General features: G+C 38.0%; 1 long non-coding RNA gene across 1 annotated transcript in view; it reads left to right on the top strand.

Annotated features, from left to right (window-relative positions):
- Positions 1-1,462: 1,462 nt before the first annotated feature.
- LOC145978295 (uncharacterized) overlaps positions 1,463-13,559 on the top strand; it is a 53,509-nt gene continuing 41,412 nt past the window's right edge. The window contains exon 1 of the long non-coding RNA XR_014440669.1: positions 1,463-1,531. This is a non-coding gene — a long non-coding RNA (uncharacterized LOC145978295). The remainder of the gene's footprint in view (positions 1,532-13,559) is intronic.

Here is a 13,559-nt window from a genome sequence, read left to right on the forward strand (position 1 = left end):
TTAAAATGCATAAATTGTGATCAGACACGATCGATTCTAAGAAACCAATTATAAGTTTAACTGTCAATTGATGCATCAAAAGTGCATCAAATTTGATTTGATTCATTTCGAGTTCTGTGTGTATGCTGTATAAACAAAGTTCAGTAGATTGTAAAGTTTTAACGTTCCCAGCTGTGGGTAGTTTATTATAGTAGTTATAACAATTACGTTGTAACAATATTAGCTATGGAGATAGTGACGTAACAATGCACCATTGGCGTTCTCCTGGAACTAGGCGATGTATGGAATAACTCAGCATTGCATTTGTTACTAAATACTTTATAAATTAGTACTTTTCACCTTTTTAATAATGATGGACAGAGTTTTTTGTAGTAATTAGCTCTTAGTGATAAGACTTATCAGTCAATTTTCAATCAATTAGTTTCGTAATTTACCAACGTACCATTTAGTTACTTTTGGAATATTAGTGAAATTATTATTAGTTTGATTTTAGAGCAATATTAGTATTGATTTATTTGGACTGAAAACTTGCTAGTCGCAATATCAGTGCCTTTTATACTAAATTTGGTATGATTTATATTTTTGGTAGCTATAGTTGATATTTTAAACTGTTTATTCAAGGTTTCTTTCCTATCAATAACAAAACATAGACTTGTAAACAACATTCCAGGTTGTATTTTCGGTGGCACAAATTTTATTGTCTTGGAATACGAGGAGGTTAAACAAGGGTGTAAAAAAGTGGCCTTATAACAAGCACTGAAAAATATTAGCACCTTCATTCGTACATACATATATTACGTTTGCATTAGTAACTCGAACGAGACTTGTTAGTACGCTGTCACTGTACCTGCTGGTGGCAATTGACTAAACCTTTCCCTAACTGTGCACCAACATAGCAACGTTGGTAGCCATGATTCCTGCTACACCACTTCCCGTCCCCTCCCAGCACACTTATTCCTTGTCTGGGAGCTGTCAATGTGGCCAGGCCCACTCCAGGATTACAAATCTCTCCCCGTTACCAAGACCTAGAGAAGGTCGGACTATAGACCCAGTGGGGAGGGGCTACGCAACAAGGGGGTTTGGTTTGGGAAGCAAAAACTGATGTAAACAAAGAAATCTTGCTCTATTATTGGCCGATTTCAGACAGGTCATTTTGAATATGATAAAGAGAAACTGTTCTGTCGTGAACACCCACCCCCTGTTCCTTCTACACATGCTCGCGTCAGCTGACTTGATATAAGAAAAAAAGAATGCCCTGGCAAGTAACTACTGCCCTCTGTCACGAAATGTTGGAACTAGAGGCACTAAAGCTGATGTACGTCTTTGGACAATTTCCGTGTAGGCCTAGCTTTTATGAACAGACCCTTTCAGATTGAAATGAACGACATAATGTTATTACAAATGGCGTCTAATGCGTTGTTTTGTTCTGCTGTTATTATAATGATGAATGATACTATAAAGTTATTGTTTGTTTCGAATGAGATCTAAATGATTACTACACTTTAAAAGCAAGAACTAGAAACCTATTAAGGTATGTTCCCAAAATGCGAATGTAATGTTTAGTTTGAAAGTTACTTTGTCTGGGATGGAGTCGTAATATATGGCTTTCTGTAGTGTCATAAAAACTGCACTACATTTACTTGGAAACTATTTTAAATTGGCATATTAGTGCACTTTGGTGCCATGTAGATAGATACTGTTCTTGATTTCAAATATTCATTTTGACAGTTGACTCATGAACATTAAATAAACTTCCTTGTATTTATTTATAGACATATGGTTGATAGGATAGGCTATATTATGCTTATTGAAAGGCGGTATATCAATTCCGCAAGATAATAATAGTAATATGTTGATTCAAAATAAGTATTGCCTCTGTAATTTTATGATTTTTCAAATCCTTTAAATTTTCAATTTTTATCATAATTGCCTTCTTTTCTTCCTTCTGATTCAATAAAAGTATTATTTATTATTATCTGTTCTCAGACTTAATATCACCACCATGTATTCATATTTGCAAATAATTACTTAAATTAGTCATTTTATGCCTTTGATCTTTTTTTAAAAATTGACCTGAAATACTTTAAACTGTAATATCCTGCATTTTAAACAATTCCAAAACTTCGTAAGCATTAATTTACTAATGTAAAATGTTCAAACATTTGTTGTTGAAACGAACAAGTATAAATTTATACTTCCTGTAGTTTTAAAATTAGTTTTCTTTATTATACTGAAGAATAGGCAATATCTAAATAATATTGAAATTATTTTCACACCACTATTTAAAGATGGTTTATTTTTTACCGATCAAAATGAAGATTTATCGTGTGAACGTAACATAATAAAAATCGTGCTGTGTAAATTACGCGTGGACAAATTTGTAGAGTGACTTGTTGAAAAGTCATCATATCAAGATATAAATCGTTGTAGTGTCCAATGTCCGTTTACGAAAATGCACTTAAAACAATTTTGTTTACGTTGCACTTAACATGGAGAGCTTGCTTCGGAGGACAATAGACAAAAAATCCGTTTTTAATTCGTTGCTTTTTCATTAAAACCTTTGCAAAATAGAGAAAAACAGCGGGAGAGAAGAATGGACCATATTACAACTGCTGTCTGCAAGCACTGGGGCCAGCAGCATTATCTGCTTATAGCGTTTTATCAGTGGTAAAGATCTGGTCGGGAAGTGACGGTTTTATTGCCGATATATTTTCAGGGCTGTCGGCTGGCCCATTTTGTCTTCGTGCTCGCTCGCGCGGTCGGATTCTATTTCAAATTTTACTGACTGCAAAGAGTTGCTCGTCTCTGTCTTCTGGTGTAGTGAATATTTTGCGTGTGTGTGTCTTTCTCTCGCAAGTTAAACGCGGGAAAAATGTGAAGAAACGCAGTGAAAGGTTAGGGAAATAATTTACGTAAGGACGGGACGAAAGCCAGCGGTATCGATTGGAAAGGGTAGTGAGGGGGACTGGGACGAATTTCTCTGGCAGCCAAAAGCTGTTGTTTCTCTAAAACACTAGTGATTTCAAGACAAAACTTTCCATATTTCCTTCTTGATAACTAAATTGTTACTAATCTTTGCTATCCAGAATAGACAGATGATAATACTATGGATTTTAGAACTCTAATAAGCTTCTACATTGAGTGGATGGGAGATAAAACAGAACATTAAACTTTTAACATCTAGAATAAAAACAACAAATTTCGTGTTTGTGTCATTTCACGTATGTATATATACGGACCTCCCCGATAGCGTAGTGGTAATCTCGTTGCCTTGTAATCAAGGGGTTTCGGATTCGATACCGGGTGGAGGCACATAGTATTTCGGATCCCACTTTAAACTGTAGGTTCAGTCCCAACTATGGTAGAACGAATGAATACTATATACCAAGTTGTATTTTTAATAATGAGTTGCCAGTATTTCACAGTTATGCATATTCTGTATTTGTCATTATTTTAATTATTTTGACATTTCATATGATATGGAGTCGTGTTGTTTGTACATTATTAACATTTGAAGTCAATTTACACTTAATCCAGCTTTATACATACATTTTATGTAAATTCTGTTCATTAAGAACTTGGTAGTTTTTCAGGACATAGCTTTATTGCCTTATAATGTGAGAAACCTTTGATAAATATAGTTTTTCACGAGTTTAGTAACCTTCGTGCCGTGTTTTTCTCTTAAAACTTGCTTAAAGCGATTCTAATAAATTACGTATACAATAATTGTGGTATGTAAAATATAGCATTGACAGGGAAATTAGAAGTCAAGGGACATATATAATAGGTGAGCTGCTTCATGGAAAATTCTTGACAATTGTAACAGTTTGCACCAACAATACCAGAGACTGCGGCCAAAGTTCTTGCATTCTAAATTATTTTGGAACCTACTACTTGAATTATGAAAAACATCACCTCAGAAACTGTATTGATTTGCGATTACGGCACTGAAAATTACAAGATGAATTCATAACTAGGTGAAAACGCTAGTGAATTCTTACCAAAAGAAGAACAAGGAGAGTGAAAGTGCTAATCAAAATTAGAGCAGCGATCTCTCCATTATTTCATTCTCGGTTCCGCTGATAACCCAACCATGCTCCGGCAAGCTCATTTTCCTACGTCGTAAAATTCAATATGACAGTAAAATCAATAGCAGAGGCCGAGTTGGAGTAGGGGGGGCTAGAAGGGACGATGGAAGGTTGTTTTCTCTTCGTGAAATTTTAACATTTTCCAGCATTCGGGGATCGTGATTCAACGTAATGATTAGAGCTTCTCGTACCACAGGTTGCCCTTGCACATCTTACTAAATCTAAAACAACGAACAAGCTATTCTAAATAGGTTTGAGGTGTGTAAAATACGGCTACATTCGTGGCGTGTTTATTTATACAGCTGCTAATTGCTATTTAATAAGGACTAACGATAAATTTAGCATCATAAGTGTGGAACAAAATTTCAGTGCGTTAGTATACTGTCACTTGTCGACTTGTCGAGTGACAATATTATTATTTAAAACTTGTTTTCCGCATATTATACAAATTTTACACACATTTTACAACGTTGTGTTTGTGATTCATCGTGCTTTGTAATGTTGATCTTCATTGTTCTTGGCACTGTAAATTTATAGCCTAAACCAAACTTTCATAGTGATTGTAACGGGCTATGATGCCAGAGGTTCCAAATTTGAATCCTGAATGAGTGCCATGAAATCATTGTCTTTACCCCCATTATCCATTTCACTCCTATCGCTACGATTAACACAATAAGTAGAAAAGCGACGTAAAATAACAAATAGAAATATGTAAAACAAAGCTCATTTGTATTTATCTATATTTATTCTAAAACATGGCATTTATGTCTGTAATATCCGTATGATATTCGCATAATATGGTTTGAATACCAAGTATGTGTACATTCAACATTTGAGCTGTAGTATAATAAGTTAACTCAACTGCTTCTCTTTTATCAACATCCAGAAATTAGCATTATTTCGTTTTGTAAGTGGTTCATTTAATTTATAAAGAAATGTACCATTTTATATAAGCGTACGGGACTTTATTCCCTAGACACTGTAACTCCTGCAGTGATTGCGTGCATGGAAAATTTCCTCGAACGATGGCCTGTCACGTGGCCCCTCTGGTGGCAGAGTTCGAAAGTTAGGGAATGTTTTTTCTTCATGATGTGCCAAGTATGAGGCCAAGGGGGCGTGGTGAAACGAGCATCCTTACACACAGCTGCCATCTACGCTATCCGTTTTCTGCTTGGCGCTCCGGAATCGTCCATCTTTGTTTTTTTCTCTTTCTGAAAACTTAAAAATATCGCCCCGTCTGGCAGCATGCATTGCAGTTCAGATATGTGAGAATCATTAAATTTATCGTTGTAGGCAATTTATACCTGTTCATTCCTTATGTAAATCACAAATTCGAGTCTCGTAACGCCGTAAATGCTACTGTTTCCTTTTTAATTATTGCTGGTTGAAGATGTCGTGTTAAACACGGCCTTACAAGCGACCCAATAAAAGTTTTGTAATCTGTAACCCTCTTTCAGCAGATAAATTTGATTATTATAGCAGGTTTCCGATCTTCGTCACCTTGTCATTTGCCACTGCAGTTTTGAACATCCGCATGTGCCAAATCTATCATTTGTACATGAAATCCGATTTAGGGGTTAAGAATCAATTTATCATAAAATTTTTAATTCCAGTGTCCCATTGTGTAAATATTAATATATCTTGTCCACTGTTTTTACCTGTGTCGCCAACACCGTGATGCATGAGTGTTTTGGCTCGTGTTGGATCGTTGTGTTTCGTTTTTGAGTGAATTCAATATATTTTCAGTTCTATAATTTGTTGAGATTCATTTCTTGTGAGATATGCCTTAATATTATAAATATGCTCTAATCTCTCGTTAACACGACATTTAATTGACTTATCGGCATATTTGTTTACTAAATATTTAATGACCGCAAACATGTCTTATCGAAACCATATGCTTTGTCTATTTGTTCTATGATTATTAATTTTAGCGATTATTGTTTTGACTGCTACTCGGCCAGAAAACATGTCCACTTACTGCTAAATTTTGAACTATTTTTATAAGTTCTAGCAAGGGCAAAGGCACTTTCGAAAATTGCTTTCTGAAGAAAAGACATCTTCACACTGGGAAATGTTAATTCTCTCAGGAATGTTTACCAAAATATTGGGTCACACGCACCATATAAACAACGATGTAATTGTAATTATTCGTTGACATTATGAATAATGGTAAATTAAAGTGGGGATTTAGTTTTCCAAATCTATACAAATCGAAAGCGTTTTCTTTGTTATGTGGATTTAAAACAAACAAACAATTGAAACCCAAATTTATGTAACGTTGTTAGATTGTTACAGCCTATTGACACATGTAGCAAAACATTAAGATATTCATAATGAGATGTTCAGACGGTAATCAAGAATTAATCTGGTAAATACATTTATAGATTATTGTCACCAATTAAATATTTAGTATTTTTTACTTCCAATTCCTGGGTTAATTGCGACACGTATTTAGCACTCAAATATCAATAATATGCTCCTTAAAATTAAACAATGTAGTAACAATTTCATTATATGAAGAAATATTATTTGCTATTGCCTATTAAATAAATAAAAAGGTGCAAAACTAATACTAAATTTCCAGGCCTATATATTGTGTTAAACACTAATTAATACTAATATCCAAGATGTACCATCTACATTTTACTATGATATTCACTACCTAGAAAATTTTTTAAAACTGTGGAAAATGTAATGTAAGAATAATGATGAATGTAGGAATTGCGAAAAATATATTGCATGCAAATATTGTTTTACAATTTTTATAGAAGCTAACATTACCGATATAATTTTTGAGTAACATATCACTAATTGGATGATATAATGATAAAGATTTCTTTTAAGCGGAATTTATAGATTACAGCTATTCCATTGTTTTGAAATTGTATTTTCAGGGTTCTCACAGTCCTGAAAAGTCGGTGAAATATAATTTTTTTAAATACTTTTTTTAAAGGAGTGAGGAGTCCGTTTTTTTGTTATTGTTAACAGTGTTGAATAAACTTGCTTCTTTCGATTAAGATGCGCAGTTGAAGATACAAAATTTATTGGCACACGCAGAATCCAATTGACACAAATATTCCTAAAATTTGTTACCCATTAATGTGCATAAACTGCTAATGATGCACAAAAAATGCACCAATCCAAGAGATCGGAAATCAAAATTACACCTAAAGTGTATCAACCTTGTTTTGATGCATTCTCGAGTTCTGTATTATGTTGTATCATTGTGGCGCAGTCTGGAAAGTTATTTAGAAGTTCCTGGGCGGGGGGAAGGGGAATTGGGTTTTGCAAATGAGAGGGACCCAGATTTTGTTGGATTTTTTTTTTTTTTTTTTTTTTTTTTGTCGTGTTATTGTTGATCTTGTGAATCTGGTGGTTGTAAGGAGAGAAGGCCCATAAAAATAATATTGTTCCAAAATGTATTTACGTAGTGTTCCAGTGCTACGGTTAAGATATGCCATGAAAATTATTTAACAATTCTGTTCTATCTTGAAGGTTTTTCTGAATAGTTCATATGAATGAATATGTTTGTATAATGTAAATATTTTGCCAGTAGTGATTTATCGGCCTCTAATATCCCTTAAAATTTATCAATACCTTCTAAAATTTTTCTCAAACGCCCAAAGAAAATTTCAGGATAAACCCCGTTTCTTATTTAAAAATTTCAGAACACCATTCATTCATTTTCCATTAATTATATTGTGCATTTTTTAAAACAAAATCGTCTATTTTCTATCTCTTTAGACTAATCGCAACGATGAGAGAATGATAATTGGCTGAAATCTGACACTGAGAAAGAAACAGGGATTTCCAGACCGGGATTCGAACCCAAAATATATGATGGCGAGATCGAAGTTCCCTTTATTGCTTAATTTATAAAGATATACGTTTTTATTCATTCATCGTGAAGTGAATATGAGAACTTGATTTAGAAGCAATAAGATATTTTAGATTTTGGCTAATTATATGCGTTTACACCATAAATGTAAAATACACAATTTGATTATTTATGCAACAAAATGTTCAAATATTCAGTTTAACCTATATTATTGGTTGTGTTTATTCACTTGTTCTTTAGTGTTGTCGGTAATTCAACATGAAAATCGCTCCATCGTGTTTGCAAAGCGTGAAAATACGTTGTCCGAATGCGTTAAAGTCACATTTACGCTTTTTAATATTACTGATAACATTGAAGCCAATTTCGAAGGTTTAGTGGTTAAAATTACATGTGTACGATAAAATTGTCCAGCTGCGTTCGAATGCCTCATCTTGAGAGGCCTCATGGCCGTGATTGGCCGAAGTAAATAAAAATGAATGTGGGAACAACAAATTACGGGAGAAATTGTTAAGCCATGAATTATTATACGCTTATATTTATTTGTCTATTTTATATTTCTGTTATCTACCTCGTGGGAGCACGACAATGAGAATGAGTGATGACATGGATAATGCCCAATGATAAATCCATTCAAGTTTCGAACTTGGGACCTCTGAATTCGTAGCGCGTTGTGTTCACGGCTCCGCCACGGCTGCCGATTTTTCATTGTCATTATTATGAGATTAACCTCAGAGCACATAGGCTAATCGGGACTGGACCCATCCTGGAATCGAACATGGATCCCTCAAAACTCCTGGCCAACGAGGTAGTGAGTAGATCAAGAAAACCAGATGAATTTTAAGTTTTTCAGTTTGTTCACCAACGTAATGGAAATGCATTGAAGGTATGCTCCCCATTTTCAGCTTGTATATAAACACGATGGAAGTGCATTTAAGCTATGTAGTGTTGTCATCCCCTTTGGAATATTTTCAGTTTGTTTATAAACATAATGGAAGTGCATTGAAGCTGCGCAGTGTTGCCATCCACTTTTAAGTATTTTCAGCTTTTTTATAAACAAAATGAAAGCATGCAGTGTTGCCACCCCTCTTGACTTTTGTCGCTGTACGCAAGCAGTTGTCATTGCATCGAATAACATACGTCACCATTGCGGTTAGAGGGGGTAGAGCGTCTCCTCGGGGACACGGCGAGATGCAGAGAAGAGAGTAATGTAATGTAAAGGAAGCGAGAAACTCCCCGAATGGGGAGAAAAGTGCAGAAGGCCTGTAGAATCGATCTAAAGGAATCCATTAACCTCCCCTAATCACTTTCCTGGAAAGAACTCTGAGAGAAAAAGAGGCTTCGATTCTTCCCGTGGCTCTCTCCCCCACCTAGCCTCCCCTCCGCTGCTCCCTAAAAGGAAAGAGAGAGATTTGGGAAGCTGGAGGGAAAAAAAGAGAGGGGCTTCGCTTGTCGAACTCCCCCCTCCACTCCCCCCACACACTCTGCGTTTCTTTCTTTAGAGCCGCCTCCACACACACACACACACTCAGCTCTCTCTCCCCCCTCCTCCGCATTTGTAAGCTTTTCTCGCAGTCAACTGACAGACCTTCACCAGCAAAGCAATTTATTTTCCTGACATGCCTTTCAGGGCCCCAAAGCCATAAATCTTGGCTGGGGGTCTATTGCACATGCCCCCTCCTTTCCGCCCCTTGCTAAGCCCACCCCAAAAATCACCCCCTGGTTTCCTTCTCAACATCCCTTACGAGAAACCCCCCCAACCTCTCTCTTTTTCCTTGCGCCTTCCAGGTTTTCGGGCAAGCAGTCGAGACCCTCAAGGGAGGCTGGTCAGATTAGCCAGTCTATCATTGGTCAACGGCATTGTCGAGCTTTCCCTAGTCTGACGGATCTTTCCCTGAAAAAAAATCTCTTTTTTTTACCCCAAAGCGAGCAGCTCTGTTCGTCCACGTCACTGCGTTATCCCCCTTGATGCGTGGTTATCACACACGTGAATCAATGTATCCCTCGTCTTGTCTGTTTCCCGGCGCCAACATGGCCCCGTCGTCTAATCCTGAACTCCCCACGTCAACTTGGGAAGAGAAGTAGGGTTGGGAAAGCGTTCAAAGTGCTTCCTATCCCGTAAAACGTCTACAAAACTAGTTTATGTACTCTGGCAATAAATCATTTATCTTAACGGCCCAGAGACAGTTTAAAAGTAAGGGAATGTGGAACATCTTGTAAAGAAAAGTCGCATCAAAATTGAAGCAGCGAATGTCGGGACGAATTGAGAATTGAAGCAGCGAATGTCGGGACGAGTTGAGAACTGAAGCAGCGAATGTCGGGACGAATAGAGAATTGAAGCAACGAATGTCGGGACGAATAGAGAATTGAAGCAACGAATGTCGGGACGAATAGAGAATTGAAGCAGCGACTGTCGGGACGAATAGAGAATTGAAGCAGCGACTGTCGGGACGAATAGAGAATTGAAGCAGCGACTGTCGGGACGAATAGAGAATTGAAGCACCGAATGTCGGGACGAATAGAGAATTGAAGCACCGAATGTCGGGACGAATTGAGAATTGAAGGAGCGACTGTCGGGACGAGTAGAGAATTGAAGCAGCCAACGTCGGGCCGAATAGAGAATTGAAGCAGCCAACGTCCGGACGAATAGAGAATTGAAGCAGCCAACGTCGGGACGAATAGAGAATTGAAGCAGCAATATAGGGGCGATTGGCATGTGAAGGAGTTGAATATGGCCGGGACGAGTAAAGAATTGAAATTTTTAGAAGAAAATGTTACATTTATATTACACACCCATAAACACATCATAATTAAAACTCTGTAAGTTGAAAATTGTGAAAAACATGGGTGGACATATTTAACTATCAGGAAGTGAGCCTGTATCGTGCGAAATAGCAGGATGCCTTTCTATTGTATCTCGCTGTTAGATTGCCCCTTCTTTTTCGAATCGAAAAAGCATGACGATGTTTCAGATTTAGAAAAGTACATATAGAGATAGCTTTAGATATCCAGGTTTGAAGGTCTTTGTTTGTATCGTAACTCGTAAAATTTCGTCAACAGTTCTTCGAGTGCCATGGCTTGCTGAGGGCCTTTTCATTGGGTAACGCGTGGCCATGTCATTGGCGCTGTAAAACTGTTTTAAATTCTAAAGATACGTTTGGAAATTCATCCTAGAGCTTAACGCGAGGACCTCGTGCGCGATACTTTGAATATCGACCGCTAGATGGCATCACTTCCTCCTCACGTTGTTAACAGATGCAGGTAGACAACTGTAATAGTTTCTTGATGCCGTAAGGCTAGTTTATGTTGGAAATATCTAGAAATGTTCTAAGAAAGATCCTAACGAAACCGGAATATCGGTGTGATGCGTCCAGATGCAACAATTTCGAAAATCTCGTTTCCAAGATGGATTCGAGATCCAGCCAAACATGAAGGAACTACGACCGGGCATGAGGTAATGAAAATATGATGGTACACCTTCACAACCAGAGTTGCAACACTGAATTATCCTCCCACAAAACATCCGACTCCCTCTCTCTACCTTTCTCTCGCTCCCCCTCCCACCACCCCGTTCTCGAAAGCACCTCTATTTTCTTCTTTTCCTCTGCCCGTGACGAGCACAGAGGTTGAGTTTAAAGTTTGATTAGCATTCAGGCAGTGGCGGAGGCCTTCTGTAGTTCCTCTTATTCCCACTGGCGCTGTCCTCCGTTAATAAGATAGGGGAATAGAACCGTCTGATATGATTACTATGTAAATCCATTTAAATCCCATTGAAAAAAAAAGGATACGAACACGGTTCAAACTTTGTGCAATCAAGTAAGAATCGGAATTGCAAATAAGGTGTCAGAGGAGTGAAGTAAGGTACGAGGAGGGATGGGGCAGAAATGGCATTGTAAGCATTCGCGAGGCCTGTGTTGATGTGTCTCTACAGACAATTGATTTGGCTTCTCTCTCTGGCTAGGTTTGTGTTATCCCGACTGTGCTAACTTGTTACAGTGGTTGGTGTGTTCCCTGCGCAACGTTGGGTTTATAGGGATGGTAGCGAGACAAGCCTCTGTCTCGTCTCGAATTACGTCATCTAGACCGAGAGCTAGTCGTGCCAGTAAAATCGAGTCGGGAGCGGGTGATGCCTGTAAAATCCTGGCCGAGGGCAGGTCGCGCCTGTAAAATCCTAGCCGAGGGCAGGTGGCGCCTGTAAAATCCTAGCCGAGGGCAGGTGGCGCCTGTAAAATCCTAGCCGAGGGCAGGTGGCGCCTGTAAAACCCTAGCCGAGGGCAGGTCGCGCATGTAAAATCGAATCGAGAGCGGGTCGTGCCTGTAAAATTGCGAACAGTGGAACACTGCTGTAAAATCGAGACGAGATAGGAATCGCGTCCCGTTCGAGACTTTAGTACACTAGAAATGAGACTCATACTAACTTCCCTTGTAGACTGAGACGAGATCCTTGATTAGATAGCGTAGTGGTTAACGCTGTTGACTTAGGCGTCCAGGATTCGACTTCCGGTGGAAGCACATTGCATCGTAGTTTAATCGACCTTAAACTGCAAGAGTCGCGTCGGTGGCCGAACGTGTTGAATGCCGGACTCACTTCCTCTCTACTGACGGTCCTAGGGTCGAGTCCTGCCGTAATTATGGCTGCTCATCCCCATCGTTGCCCCTGTTAGTCTAAAAAGGAAGAAAGGTGACGTAATATAAGAAAATTCAAAAACAGATCTCAATTAGGTTATCTGAGCATAAAGTTGATTTACATTTCAACATTTTTTTATCTGAGGAGGATGCACTGGGCTTTGTATTAAAGTTGTTGCACAGGCACACAGTAAGAAGTAAGAAGGAAAAACTACGTGTATGTCTAGTAATGATACACCGATTTTTTTTTATTCATGCATGCTAAGACAATTTATTTGTTCATTGACTGGAAAGGTACGAAAACTTAGAAATGTACGTGCCGATCGGTTATGGTGTTACGAAACAGTGGAAATTTACTTCTCGATTGGTTAAGAAACTTTAGGAATTTACTTGACGATTGGTTATTTGGTAACGAAACGTTGGAAATTTACTTGACGATTGGTTAGAAATTGCGAAACTTCACCTGTTGATTGAATAGACGGCTACAAAAACTTTAATTTTCACTTGCGATTGGTTAAGGACTTACGAACATTAAACATTTGATTGTTGGTTCATTAGAAGCTGAAAGTATGGAAATTTGGAGTTATTAATTATATATTCATTCAACGTAGGGTAATTAATTTATCTAGTATTTGTAATTTACAGATGTTCTGAGGAATAATCTTATTTCAGAGGCAGTTCCTTAAATCTCAATGTTACAACACCCTGGAGGGTGAGGGCACTTTATTCAAAAATTTCCCCAGGTCGATTTCTTCTCTGGGGTAAAATACTGGAGCATTGCCTTCTCGTTCCTGGGTCCTGTAGGATCCTGTCTGGGAGCACATTCGCAGTATCTGTCGATTCCATCATTTTGTCAATCCCCGAGGCACAAAATCCCATTTCCGTGACGTCATCCTTCGGAGTGACGCATCGATCACGTCACTTCCACGTGTTGCCTAAACCAGGAGCTAGTGATCACTAATAAGTCTGACGGGATGAAAAATCGCTGTGACGGGGCCGGGTGTCAT

The sequence above is a fragment of the Lepisma saccharinum genome, chromosome 24, assembly GCF_977018435.1.
Source record: "Lepisma saccharinum chromosome 24, izLepSacc3.1, whole genome shotgun sequence".
Classification (NCBI taxonomy): Eukaryota; Metazoa; Arthropoda; class Insecta; order Zygentoma; family Lepismatidae; genus Lepisma; species Lepisma saccharinum.